The following is a 14,781-nucleotide window of genomic DNA, read 5'->3' as shown; positions in this document are numbered from 1 at the left end:
CTGCCAGAAACGCCCATCCCTTCCTTGCCCGTGGGAAACACTCTATGCCTTCACGTCTGCACCCCCGCTTGGCCTCTTCTGGAAGCCTTCCCACTGCCCAGGACTGGAGGCGACCCTGGCTCTCGGTTCCCAGACATCTTGTACACACATCCCTCCAATACCGCGCACGTTGTCACGTTGAGGGGTGTGTCCCCCTCAGGCTAGGATTCCTGAGGACCCAGGGTAGTTTTTGCCACAGTCTAGAGGAAAGGACTAGTGAACAAATACGTGCACTGTGGTGTCCCAGGGACAAAGGACTATAATCTGTTTGGGGGCATCAGGGAAGGCTTCCCAGAGGAGGGAACGCTGGGATAGGCTCTTAAAAATCATATAGGAGTCGGGCCAAGAGATGACATGGGGAGGGAATGCCAGGTGGAGGGATGGCAATCCTGCTGCAATGGCATGGTGAGAAGTTGGCTGTGGCCGGAGCGTGATCTGCAGGTGTGTGTATGACAGGGAGGTGGTGGCAGGTGATGGGATCTGAGTGTCTTTCTCACCTGGCGGTGAGTGGAATCACTGAGTGGTTGTGCACAAAGGTGTGACAAGGATGTTGCTAGTCTTCTGCCTCCTCAGAAGGGCCCTGCCACTGCTGGTTCTCAGGACATGGGGAGAGGCCTCCGGGGAGTAAGGTGTCGGAACAGACCAGGTGCACAGGTTTTAGGCTGAGGGGGCCAAGGAATCCCTCCAGGCCACCCTGGCCCAGGGCCTCTCAGAAGCTCCAGAGCAGGGCCTGGTCAGTGCTGGGGAACTCTAGAGGAAAGACGGGTCTGTTTTCATGGAGGGCAGTAAGAAAGGTAGGGCAGGACTCTCGTTATTTCGGGAGAGAGGCCTGCTTGGGGCTGGAAGGGATAGGGTGCCGGCTAAGAGCACTGCAGGCTCATGGAGCCAGACGCCAGGGCAGGGTCCAGCCAGAGCTCTTGCTGGTACACTGCATGGATGATGTCAGCTCGGGCCTGGGGCCATGGCCAAGGGCTGATGCCTGGCCCTGGGGCTGCCGGGGAGTTGCAGAAACAGACCCCACCTCTGCCACTGCCGCCTCCAGTCCTGGCACATGGGGGCGAGTTGCTTCTATGAGCCAGGCAGAGGAATAAAGGGCGATATCATCCCTGCATTTGGCATTTATTTACATTCCAGAGGTAGAAGAAATGAGCAGATATAAAGGCAATCAGAGCCCTGATAAGTGGCAGGAAGGAAACCAGTGGGAAACCAGATTGAGGGCATGGGTGTGGAAGGACACTTTGGATGCATGTAATCAGAGAAGACATGTCTGAGGAGGGAGCTTCAAGCTGAGATGAAGGCATCGGAAGGAGCCAGTTGTGTGAAGTGCCCATGGAAGGGGAGCGGGAAGACAAGGGTGCTGCGGCTGGGATGGCAGCCGGGGGCCGGAGTGAAATGAGTGCAGGGAGAGGTGGTCTGGGGTGGTCTGGGGTGAGGCAGGCAGGGACGGGCAGTGGTCACAGCATACAGGTTCTGCAGACCACGGCCAGGACTCTGGCTTTTATTCCAAGGGCAATCGGAAGACACGGGGGTACTGAGTGGAGGAGTGATGTGGTCTGATTTGTGTTTTAGGTGCATCCCTGAGCTGGGCTAGGAGAACAGGCTGCAGTGGGGGTGCAGGCCCCAGGAGACCCAGGGACAGGTCTGTGGTGATGGGGAGGATGCAGAGGGCAGTGGCGATGGGGACTCAGGGTGTGGGCTTGGACAACTAGGCACCTTATGGTGACCCTTGGTGAGGTGGGGAAGACTGGAAGAGAAGGAGGAGCCAGGGAGGAGTGAGGAGATTCAGTTCCATCCCGGGTGGCTTCAGTTTGAAAGGCTTCTGTGGCCTCTGAGTGGAAGCATCGAGAAGGCAGGAGGATCTTGGGATCAGAAGCTCAGCTCAGTGGGATGACCGTGATGCAGCCACTCAAGCCCGTGCGGTAAGACTGTTGAGCGACGTGGGGGGCAAGTTCCTGCTGCAGTGCCGGAAGTAAAGAGCCGGCTGTGGAGTTGTTGGTCAGCACTTGGCAGTTGTATGCAAATACTGAAGAGGCTGAGGTGGGACGAGGCAACCTGGGGAGAGTATGTGGGAGAAGGGCAGTGGCCTCAGGCTGGGCCCTGGCACTCATCACTAGAAGATTGGGAAGATGAACAGGAACCTTCTAAGGAGACTGAGGGGCAGCCTGTGAGCTCCGAGGGGAGCCAGGAGGGGAGAGTGTTTCTAGTAGGAAGGAGCGGACACCTGGGTGAGGTGCTACCAAGAGGTGGGGAAAGGCACTGAGTGAGAAGAATCTGTGTAATTGTCCCCGTGGAAGCCACAGGTGGGCCTGAGGAGGGCAGTTCCCCGGAGCCATGGTGGCCAGAGCCGACTGGAGAGCATTAGTGTAGGTGGGTGCAAGAGGCCCTCCTGAGGATGGGATGGTGGGGTCAGGGGATGAGATATGGATACTTGTCCAAAAGTGTTTAAGAGGGGAGATGTTGTGGCATATTTGCTGCTGGGGAGAAGCTACCAGAGAGAGAGCAGAGACACCGGACTGAAGACTTGGGTAGCTGCTGAAGAACGGGAGGGGCTGTAGATGCGGGGGGAAGAGCTGGCATCGCTGGGGGAGAAGGGCCCACAGCCTGGGAAGACTGTGCTGTGCTCCCCAGTCCCTATACAGGCAGAGGAGGCCAAGGGGCCTGGGCTGGGAGGGAGGGTGATTTGAGGGCATGCGGTTGATTCTCTGGGGGCAGTGTGGTGTCCCGGCCTGGAGTTTTCCGGAGAGAACGCCAGGCCCCAGGTACACCCTGGAAACTGCCCCATCCAGGGACTGGGACATCAGTCCTGGAATCCCAGCCCCAGCCCCCTTTGCCTAGCTTGCCCTCAGTCCCTCTGTCACCCAACCCCCCAAACCCTAAGCCACTGCTCAGGCCTCATTTCTCCCACCTTTTCTCAAATGTCACTCTAGCAGCAAGATGTCACTCTAGGTGTTTCTCTGCACCCCTCTCCCTGCTTCTGCTCACTTGGTCCTGTCTCTCTCCAGCATCGGATCCTCTGCGTCACTCCCACACATGCCTCCTCCCCCATCCCATGTATTCTGCGGCTTCTCCCTCATCCAGGGGGAAGGTGAGTAGGTGGACCCAGGGTCCTAGATTCACCCAGCTCCACCTTGACCAGACAGCCCTGAAGAAAAGGCCCTTAGCAATGTCTGGAAAGCCCTTCACCAGATGCCTGGACTTTGGACTGTGATTCAAAGCAGGCTGTCAGGAAGGCTGGTCTGGGAGGGCTGCTTCAGAAGGGGCAGCCTCTGGGAAGTGTATGCCCTCTGTGATCTCAGGGAGGGGCCTGGCCTGGGCGCAGCTCAGGTCTCTCACCTCCCAGAGAAGAGGAGAGGGTCAGTGTCCTGAGTCGGCCCTGCCTGGCCGACTGCCCTGAGTGTACAGGGGAGGGGCCTCAGCCAGCACCTCCATTGTATACTTCTGCTCCTGTCTCCTCTTCAATACACTGCCCAAGAGGGCCACAGTGGAGCCATTCACAACAGCGTGTAAAAGATCGTTCAGGGATGTAGGGGAAAGTTCATGATGCGGCCTAAGCTGGAAAAGGCAGGCTCCAAAATGGCGGAGACCATGAGGTCCTAGTTTTGTGAAATAAACAAATTAACAAATAAATACATTGAAATTGTATACATGGAAACAGAAAGGATCTCCACAAAACTTGTAATCATGTAAATCTAAATAGAAAATATTGCAAATCATGTAAGTATAAATATAAAAAATGTTCGTGATGGGGGCGCCTGGCTGGCTCAGTCAGAAGAGCATGATGGGACTCTTGATCTTGGGGTTGTGAGTTTGAGCCCCAGGTTGGGTGTAGGGATGGCTTTAAAATAAAATCTTTTTTTTTAATTCTCCCTCCAAAAATAAAACCAAAGAAAGAAAGAAAGGGAAAGAAAATGTTCATGATGTAGTATTAGGTGAAAAGGACTACTTACAAAATGTTAACACTCAATTTAAAAAAAAAAAAAAATTATGAATCTATGGGGCGCCTGGGTGGCTCAGTTGGTTAGGCATCTGACTTCGCCTCAGGTCATGATCTCATGGTTTGTGAGTTTGAGCCCTGCATCCGGCTCTGTGCTGACAGCTCAGAGCCTGGGTCTTGCTAGAATTCTATGTCTCCCTCTCTCTCTGCCCCTCCCCTGCTCATGCTCCATCTCTCTCTCAAAATTAAATAAACATTAAAAAGATTTTTTTTTAATTATGAATCTAAATAAGGAAAAAAATTGTCACCATGTGAATCTAAACATTTATTCCTCACTTGCTGTGACAGGCACTCATCTAGGGGGTTCAGAGGATGCTCAAAATAACCTTAGAGGTAGATTCTATTATTTTCATCCCCAATTTACATAAGAAGACATCGAGGCACCAAGAGGCAGAGGAGTTAAGTAATTAGTCCCAGGTCACACAGCCCTAAATGGTGGGTGTATGGTTTGAGCTTAAGAGGCTGGGCTTAGAAAGACACCACAAGAACAGAGGGCAGGTATCTCTAGCTGTGTGGACGCTTCCCCGTGGTGTTACTCTCTTCTTTATGCTTATCTGTATTTTCCAACTTTTCCTGAAGAGTGTGTTACTTTTGTAATCAATGTCTCTCTGTTCCCACTCTACCCCTCACAAAATAAATGGGAATTTTAAAAGTAACAAAACAAGGGGCGCCTGGGTGTCTCAGTCAGTTAAGCGTTGGACTTTTGATTTCAACTCAGGTCATGACCTCCCAGTCCTGCCCATGTGGGGCTCCACCCTGAGCAGAGAGCCTGCTTAAGATTCTCTCCCTCCTTCTCCCTCAGTCCCTCCTCCCCCAACTCAAAAAACAAAACAAAACAAAACAAAAGGTAGCAAAACAAGACAAACATATCTCAGAAAGATATTCTTCCTGAAGGCCTGGAACTCTGTTCTGCCTGAGGGTGACTGCTGAAGGGTGAAATCAGTGGCCTGAAGCCAGGGAAGGCTAGAGGGTGGCTTCAGATCTCCCCTTTGTCCCACGTGCCTCAGGGGTCCCAGAGGCCTGGGCTGTGCCCCTGAGAATCTCAGGCCACCCCCTGAGGCCACCTAGGTCTCAGTCTAGGGCCAGGCCTTACCATGTTTGGTATTAAAGAGGCACTGGACAGTCTGTGCAGGCTTCCTTGGGCCTTGAGGAGGGGTGTGTGTGTGTGTGTGTGTGTGTGTGTGTGTGAAGGGTCAGGGTGGGTGGGAGCACAGAGCCAGGGCAGAGTATGAAAGCCTCTCCTAGATTTCTTGGCCCTCACACCCCCACCACACATTCCCACCGCACACTGTTTGGCGTCCACACAAAGCAAGGTTCCCGCTACAACATCTAGCCGTTGTTGGGACCCTCTTGGTGACCGGGTGCTTGTTACCTCACCAGCAGTGCAGGCTGTGTGGGACTCTATGGGGTACAGAGCAAGCGCCTTAGAGTTCAAAAGAATTGGTTTGAACCCTAGTGCTGGCCTTGGAATCTGAGTTCTCGGAGCTTTAGGTTCATCATTTGTCAAAGGGGCTGAGGTTGGCTGTGAGGATTACACAAGACAACATGGGTCACATGTCTGGAGCAGAGGTGGGGCTCCACGAATGTGCTCCCGAAAGTTGGCCTCCCTGTAAGTCCTTCCTGCTGCTCCCGGCACCCCTACAGAAGCACTCAGAGTAGACTGGATCCCTCCTAAGTGTCTCCCCACCAGGCAGGCTTTCCCCAGCACCCTCAGCCACCCTAGCATAGCGGGGTACCCAGGCAGGCTGCCATCTTGATCTCTCTAGAGCCGTTTCTCAGATGCTGGCTCCATGGTAATCCCTAGGAAGCTTGGTTGCAAATGGAAAGTTCTGGACTCCAACATGGAGAATCCAGGAAGGAGTCCCAGAATCCAATTTTTTACAATCTCCCCAGTGGTTCTGATGGGAGCCAGTGCTCCACTGTCCTCCAGTTGGCACTGTCCCGCCTTAAGTGTGTTGCCCGGCAGTGACCAGTGCTAGGCTGCTGCCTGACCAGCTTGGACCTGAGACACTGTCCCTCTGACTATCTCTCACCTTCCCCACTCAGTCCCCCGAGTATGCCCCATGGGGTGTGCTTGTGCCACAGACAGGCAGCATCCTTCCAGAGAACTTTGTCCTGCCATGCTCTGCTCTGAAACTGGACAGTAGCTGGGGTCAGGGGCCCTGGACACCCCAACTCTGACCCAGAATGTTGGTCCACCTAAAAGCCTGGGAAGACATCCTCATAGGGCTCCCAGAATGAGCCTAAGGAGCTTGCTCTGTGGCTCTGCTGCCTATACCAGTAGGCTGGAGGGGTCACAGCCCTGTGAACAGAGCACAGAATTGAGGCTACCAAAGCTCCCCTGAGAAGCCTGCCTGGGATTCTAGAACAAGCCTTCAGTGAGATAGATAGCCGGTGGAGGGCTGCCCCTTGGACTGTGACTGGGATCCAGGGGCCTGCAGAGCAATTACTGGGCCTATCTAGCCCTGAGGCTGACAGGTTCCAGGGAGAGTGTGCAAAGCCACAAGGCCCCAGCAGAGCCAAGCCTCCAGAGGGGCAGTGGCCTCAGGGCAGGCACCCGCTGTGCCCAGCCTCTTGGTCCTCTCAGAATGTGGCCTCCTGGGCTGGAGGGGGCTTTAGAGAGACCCACCATCCCTTAATTCCTGGCTCCCTGAAACACTTCCTTGGAAAGTTGTGCTCATAGACAGCCATGGCAGTCCTATCCCGGCCGGCCAGCTCTGACCATTACTGCACTCTTCCCTGGGCCAGTGGCAGACTTGCATCCCTGGAACACCCTCCTGGTGTGCTTGCTCTTTTAAGGCAAGCCCTTCAGATATTTAGACATAGTACCATACCCTCTGAGAGTCACCTAGAACATCATTAATGCCTATAACCCTGGGACCGAGTTAAACTCTTGGAACCTCAGTTTCCTCATCTGTGAAATGGAGACAACTATGGCTACTGCTTACTGAGTACTTGCCCTGGCCAGGCACTGCCCTAAGCATGTCACAAGGCTGGCACAGCAGAAAGGTTTCCTGACCCCCGGCTGAGGCCTCCAGGCAGGCTAGGAGGAAGTGCTGGCTCCCTCTTCTGGACAGAAGGTGCATTGCAGACAGGGAAGCCTAGGACAAGATTGAACAACAGTCCTGGGGGCAGGTAGCTCAGAGATGGCCTGACACAGCCTGGTGTTTTACAGATGAACAAACTGAGGCCAGGATGGCCACCTCACTGGATGAAGTTTGTCTGTGTGGTCCCTGGATTGGGGAGCTTTCCCCACAGAGGAGAGCTAGGCAGTTTAGTCTTAATGGGTTCCCTGATGCCTCAACACCACCTCCCCACACACACTTTTTTTTAACCCGCAGAGGGACCCCAGATCTAATGTTTATCTATTTTTGAGAGACAGACAGACAGACAGACAGAGTGAGAGAAGGGGAGGGGCAGAGAGAGAGGGAGACACAGGATCCAAAGCAGGCTCCAGGCTCTGAGCTGTCAGTACAGAGCCCGACACGGGGCTTGAACTCACAAGCTGTGAGATCGTGACCTGAGCCAAAGTCTGACGCCTAACCAGGTGCCCCAACTCCCATTCCACCTCACTCCTCTGGGCTGCCCAGTGGAGAGGTGGGAATCAATGTGGTGGGATGGACACTGGGCAGAGGCTGAGGACAAGGCCCCTGCTGTGCCCTTTCACTAGCAAGCTGCTGTTCCAGGGAAGGTCCTGAAGAGCCAGGCAGGGGATCAAGACAGGTGGGCTGAGTGTCCATACAGAGAACCCCATCCCTGGGAAGGACAGAGGCCCAGACAACTGCATTTCCCAGGGACATAGTGGGAGTTTCAGGGACATCTATATCTTGCCTGGATTTGCTCATCCAGCTGGTGACAAAACTGGCACATTATAGGGGCGCCTGTGTGGCTTGGTCGGTTAAGCGTCCGACTTCGGCTCAGGTCATGATCTCATGGTCCGTGAGTTCGAGCCCCGCGTTGGGCTCTGTGCTGACAGCTCAGAGCCTGGAGCCTGTTTCAGATTCTGTGTCTCCCTCTCTCTGACCCTCCCCTATTCATGCTCTGTCTCTCTCTGTCTCAAAAATAAATAAAAACGTTAAAAAAAAAAAAAAACTGGCACATAGAGGCCCAAAAGGGGAATTCCACTCCAGAGCTCTAGTATACTTGGAAGATTCTGGAACCTCGTATCTTCTTCGAGTTTGCCCTTCATGATAGTGGCTCTCATTTATTGAATACCTCTTTTTAAGGAGCTGTGTGATGCACTTTGTGGGAATTATTTCTTTTCCTTTCTATAATACAATAAGGTAGGTACTACTGGGGCCATTTCATGAATGGAGAAACTGAGGCTTGGAGACGTAAAGAAATGGTTACATATCTGGAAAAGCTGGGGTATGAACCCATGTTCTCTGATGTGAGTGACTTTCAACTAACCACACTGCCTCTACTTTGTTCTTGCTTCCCTGTCTCCCCAGTGATACAGGCCCTAAAATGAGCAGGACGATCCATGGCAGCCTCTCTCCCCTCCCCCACCCACTGTCCCTGGGCAAGTTCATTCCCACAGTTTCAGTCACAGTCTGAGAGCTGCAGATGCCTCCCTCTGCCAGCTCGAGTCTCAGTGCCTCTGCACCTCTGACCCAGCTGGATGCCTTCTTTTGGTCACCCTTGGCTGGTGAACCTCAAACATTTCAGGCTCGACACGTTCCACACTGAGCCCGCTCTTTCCACAGCCCCTACCTGCTCTTCCCCTGTGCCCCCATCTCAGCTGTGGCCCCACCATCCACTCCCACAGGCAGCCACCGAGTCTGGGGTTTCTCTTCTTTAAATCTCCAGAATCTGTTCATGGTTTTCCTTCCCTGCTGTTACTGCCTTAATTCAGACATCAATGCCCCCTGATTCCACCACAGCTGCCCCATCAGGTGGGATCTCCTCCCCGAGGATTCTCCTGATCCTTCCCCACCTTTGCCCAGCGGATCTTTTGTTTATTTATTTTTGAAAATTTTAAATTAAGTTTATTTATTTACTTTGAGAGAAAGAGAGAGGGCGAGCAGGGGAGAGGCAGAGAGAGAGAGAGAGAGAGAGAGAGAGAGAGAATCCCAAGCAGGACCCACACTGTCAGCGCTGAGCCCAATGCCCTGCTCGAACCCACGAATGGTGAGATCATGACCTGAGCCGAAATCAGGAATCAGACACTTAACCGACTGAGCCACTCAGGCGCCCCTGCCCAGTGGATCTTTTAAAATTCACATCTACGGGGCGCCTGGGTGGCGCAGTCGGTTAAGCGTCCGACTTCAGCCAGGTCACGATCTCGCGGTCCATGAGTTCGAGCCCTGCGTCGGGCTCTGGGCTGATGGCTCGGAGCCTGGAGCCTGTTTCTGATTCTGTGTCTCCCTCTCTCTCTGCCCCTCCCCCGTTCATGCTCTGTCTCTCTCTGTCCCAAAAATAAATAAAAAACGTTGAAAAAAAATTTTTAAAAATAAAAATAAAAATAAAAAATAAAATTCACATCTACACATGTCACTCCCTTGCTTGTACATCTTTCAGTTGCTCCCATTGCTTTAAGAAAAATAGCAAGTTCTAGGTTTGTCCATGGCACTTGAGATCTGCCGCCTTCTGCCTCCTCTCCACTTCACACCCTCTCCACCCCAAACCCAGCCACAAAGATGTACCCGGAGCCCCCACCTCTCTGCACCTTCTGCCTCATCACCTTTCTTGCCTGGAAGCCTCCCCAGACTCCCCTTCCCCCTCAGCTGATTCAGGGTTCTTATCTGAGAAGGCACACCTCTTCTTACGTCTCTTGTGAGAAACCTTAATGCAGGATATTGGTGAAGATCTCAATTTTTTTCTTCCACTAGATGTTGAGGACAGGGTTTTTCGTCTTTTCTGTGTAACACCCACTTAATCCAGTAAGGTCTAATGGTGAGACCCACAGGACAATGGGGCTAGGGTGATCTTCTAGAACAATCCCCATGCAGGGTGGCCAGGCAGCTCCTGGCACTGCCCCCTTCCCTCCTTCCCTCTGCACCCCCTTCCACCTCACCAGTTGAGGGGCCATTCCCGTGGTGGCCAGCAGGGGGCAGGACTGACCCACAACATTCCCTCAGTCTGGGTCTGGGGTGGGGTGGCCCTTCTGGCAGTAGGGAGGAACGCCAGGCACAAAGTGAACAGGCCAGCTGTGAACAGCTGGGGCAGGCAGACCGGCCCCTGCCTTCGAAAGCCCAGTTTATGCTCACTGAAGCTACCAGGTCGGGTGACTTGACAGGACAGCCCTGGGATGAACACCCGCTCCTCTGGGCATAGGCCCCACCTCAGCCCAGCTCTCCAGCTGTGCCCCTTTGCCTTTGGTATGCGCAGCAGCTCCCTCTGGTGGAGAGAGGCCCAGCGTCCAGAGGTATCTGAATTGGGCCCCTGGAGGGTACCCCCAGCTCCCTGGGAATCCACCCAAATCCAGGAATTTGTGGAGAAAGAGGCCCCATTCCTCTGCTCCCTCCTGTCCCTCAAGAGGAGGAGGGAAGGTTGTCAGAATGAGCGGAAGCCATTCATGTGGGCATCTGACAAAGATGTATCCAGTGGCTTCTGGGCTTAGGGACAGGTACACAAAGATAGAACAGCAACATGTAGCCACGTATCACGGCCCCGGGCCCCCAGGCCACAGGACAGATGACTCCAGTGACTCAGACAGCAAGGGCTGGAAGGGCTATGAACAAAGTGCCCAGAAGTTCTGAGGAAGGGAGACTGGCCTGCTCAGCAGAGGGGCTGCAGAAGTTTTGACAAAGGAGGGATGCTACAGCTGGGCTTTGAAACACTAGCAAGATTTTGCCAGATGGAGAAGGAGGGGCATCCTGGACAGGGGAACCAGCATGAGCAAAGGCACAGAGGTGAAGCTGTGTTCAGAGAATATTGGTGAACAGATACAGTTATATTTGCTCTCCAGCCTGCCCCCCCCCAGCTTTATTGAGATATAGTTGACATGTAACATTGTATAAAGTGAAGGTGTACAGCATAACGAATTCATAAATGTACATATTGCAAATTGATTACCACAATAAGGTTAGTTAACTGTATGCTTTTTAATGACCCCTTGTTGAATGGCATTGTGTGCTATCATATTTATTCGTATTGTTTCTGATTCTTACATCAATCCTCAAGGTACCATGATCCTCACTTACAGACGAAGAGACGGAGGGTCAGGGAAGCAAAGTGACAGCCCAGTTAAGAAGCTCAGGAGCTGACATCCTAGTTGAAGACCATGTGACCCCACTCTGTCTCCACAGGCCTGGAGTCCAGGCAGGGCCTGTGTAGATAGGAGGAATCACACAAAGACCAGAGGAGTCCTCCTCTCCCACAGGGCCTCCAGGCTGTTAAGGTCTTCAGAAAAATTGTTCTCAAACAGCTTTCTATTTGTCAAGACTTTTCACTTATTCTTTTCCTTTTATTTTATTTATTTATTTTACATTTTATTTATTTTTGATAGAGCGAGCACAAATGGGGGAGGGGCAGAGAGAGACGAGACACAGAATCCGAAGCAGGCTCCAGGCTCCAAGCTGTCAGCCCAGAGCCCGATGTGGGGCTTGAACCCACAAACCATGAGATCATGGCCTGAGCCGAAGTTGGACGCTTAACCGACAGAGCCACACAGGCACCCCTATTCTTTTCCTTTTAGAAACATTCTAAAGATTTTGTCCAGGCTCTGGTGAAAGAGAAAGAGAAAAGAGGAGGCTTGGGGCGGGGTGAGAGGGGTGGGGCTGGATCAGACCCCCAGGGCAAGTCAGCCTGCCCCGACAAGGCTCAGGTGGGTATTTAAGTGTTGGCTTCTTTCCCTGGTCTCCATTTGTCTCCCCCGTTTGAGTGGGATAGAGTTCTGAGAGGGCAGACCTCCTTCCATGGACCTCCTCTTCCAGACTGAAGAGAAGCCTGCTCTTACGGGGCTCCCCTTCTCTCTGCAGAGGACCCTCCAAACCTCCTCTTCTGGGCCTTGGTGCAATCTTCCCCACACCTTCCCATGGGCCCTCCTTGGCGCTCATCCAGTCTTTTTTTTTTTTTTTTTTAGAGGGAAAGCAAGAGCAAGTGGGGAAGAGGCAGAGAGAGAATCCCAAGCAGGCTCTATGCTCTGCATGGAGCCTGACTAGGAGCTTGGTTCCATGACCCGGAGATCATGACCTGAGCCCAAATCGAGAGTTGGACACTTAACCAACTGAGCCACCCAGGTGCCTGTCATCCAGTCCTTATAAACTGGGAACTCTCATCTTGCCAGGGGCCTCTTTTAAAAAATTATACAAATGATGGTAAATAATATAACAGAGAAGGGTACATAAAAATTAAAAGCGTGCTACTCACTCTTGCCCCTAGCTCTAGCCTATTCTCTGTGGAACTACTTTTAACAATTTCTTATTTATCTCTAAGATATGCTTTTTATAGACAAACACATGTAGTACAAGCCACTGTATGTGCTTTAAAAAAAAATACAAATGGGATCATGTTATAACCATGCTATTTGATAATATGTCAATATCTGTAGGTGTATCCACTTTATTTTTAGTGATTACGAAGTTCTTTGTACAGACTTGAGCTACTAGTGTCTTTTTTGATGGACATTTAGTCTGTGTCTAGTTCTCGCCATGGCAAACAGTGCTATTTGTAGATTGATTGCCAGCTGACTAATATGATGTGTGTTTAAAATTTGAATGTATGTTCCCAAATTGCCTCCAGAAACACTGTTTTAACAATTTACAGTTCCACCAGTAGGGTATGAGATTGCCCATACCATTATATCTGCACCTTAACTTTTGTCTTTGCTGAGTTGATAGCTAAAAAATTCTATCTCACTTAAAAAAAAAAATTTAAATGCCTTTAAGAGTAAGGCTGAACATATTTTCCTATCTTTGCTGCCTATTTGAATTTCTTTCTTTACTTTTTTTTTTTTTTTAATTTTTGGTGAGTGCCATGTTATTGGCCTTTGTTATCTTTTTCTCATTGGTTTGTAGGAGCTCTTTGTATATTAAGGAAATAAGCATTTAAGATCCACTTTATTTTTTCCTCCACTACAAACTCCATGTTTGGAAACATTTTGTTAAACAAGCAGTTGTTACTACTTCTCTCTCCATTTTCTCAATCTGATACTTGTACATGGACCCTCAGAATGTTTATCACTACAAGATGGCTGGAGTTTCTGCACTGGATTGATGTAATCCAAGCCAAAAGCAAAGCCTTGGAATTTTTCTTAATCTTAGAAGCCTCCCCATGGCTAAATGTAGGACATCCATTGGCCTTCTGAAATATTTTAAGTGGCTTGAGAAACTCTAGAAGTCTGGGGCCCTAGAGCGGGAGCCACAGCTCCAGATTTGGCCCCTTTAATGCAGCTTATTCCAGCAGGAGTGTGTCCCTACCTGTGTGCATCCTTCTGTCCAGCTGTGGATTCTTCTGTTCTGGTGAGTGGGTGGAGCGTATGCATATTTTCGCCTTTGTTTATAGGCACTTAGGGCTGTGGTTTTCCCCTCTCTTCAGCAAAAAGTCCCTGAGGCAGGACTGAATCTACTACTCCCAGGCCAGGCCCAGTGGGACTTTACTGGTGCCAAGTCCTGGGGATTGAAGAGGGGTGGAGGGAGGCTGGATGGGGCAGGAAGAGCCTCTCTCCCAGAGCCTCCCAGCTGGCCCCACCCCTCTCGTCTTTTATCTCCTTGCGGAGAATCTCCCCAGAACAACTTTCAGTTCCATTGAGGGTGGGTATAAGTCCCCGGGCAGAATGAGAGGTGGCTTGCAGAGCCCCAGGTTGGGGAGTGGGATGCGAGACACCAAACATGGGCCTGTGTGTCCTGAGGAGAGTGGGAGGCACAGGTGGTGGTGGGGTGGGAGCAGGTGGAGAGAGGAGGCCCTGGGCAGGGAGGAGGTAGTTTTCAGGTTTCTGCGCACCTACCCCTGATCTAAAGGTGGTTTCACGAGGGCGACACTGTTCCCTCCTAGTCCTGAGGTGTGTTGGGGAATGAAGGTGGGGGAGGGAGGGGCGGCAGAGGGCAGAGCAGGGGAAGAAAGGCTGGAAACCTGGCAGATTCTCAGCAGCTAACTTAGAAGCCTAGGTTGGGTTGTTTGTTTAACCCAGGGCTGACTTTTATGAGACCGCCACATTCCTGGGGGAATTGGTGAGTGAAGGTGATTAATGGGATTGGCTATGGTAGCTGGAACAGCAGGAGGCAGAGTGGAGGAAGCCAACCAGAACTCTGAGTCAATACCCTCCTGAGCCCGAGATTCTCTGTGTTGGGGTGGGTGCCCGGGAGGGCTGGCATGTCTCCTGAGCCAGGATGCCTACCCCGGGCTCAGGTGCGGGAAGTACTAATGCCCCCCCGACTTGCACGGCACGAGGGCTTGGCCCTGCTCTCTCTGCCTGGTGAGCGGTACTGAGGTGGGACGGGACAGAGCCAGGACAAGGGCCAGGAGCAGGCTGACTTGGGTTCTGTCCTGGAAATATGCCTGGGGCAGTGACTCACCTTGCCCTGCCTGAGCTTCCTTTTGAAACAGGGCCAGGAGGTAACTTATAGACAGATCCCGGGCCCCATCCTCCTTCAGTGTTATCTCCCTGGCTCTGCCAGCCCACCGGGGTGCCCTGAGGAGGCAGTGGGAAAGACCGCCCCTTCTTCCCCAAGTTTCACTTTGGTGCGCAGGACTGTTACCTCACTCAATACACACATGTACCAGGATGGCTCATTTGAACGCCACTCCCATGTACGGTGTGCCTCAGTGGGTACAGTAGCTCCCATTTCCTCTATCCCTGTCAACGT

The sequence above is a fragment of the Panthera uncia genome (assembly GCF_023721935.1).
Source record: "Panthera uncia isolate 11264 chromosome C1 unlocalized genomic scaffold, Puncia_PCG_1.0 HiC_scaffold_4, whole genome shotgun sequence".
In the NCBI taxonomy this organism is placed as follows: domain Eukaryota; kingdom Metazoa; phylum Chordata; class Mammalia; order Carnivora; family Felidae; genus Panthera; species Panthera uncia.
The sequence above is the reverse complement of the archived record's forward strand: the minus strand, read 5'-3'. Positions refer to the sequence as shown.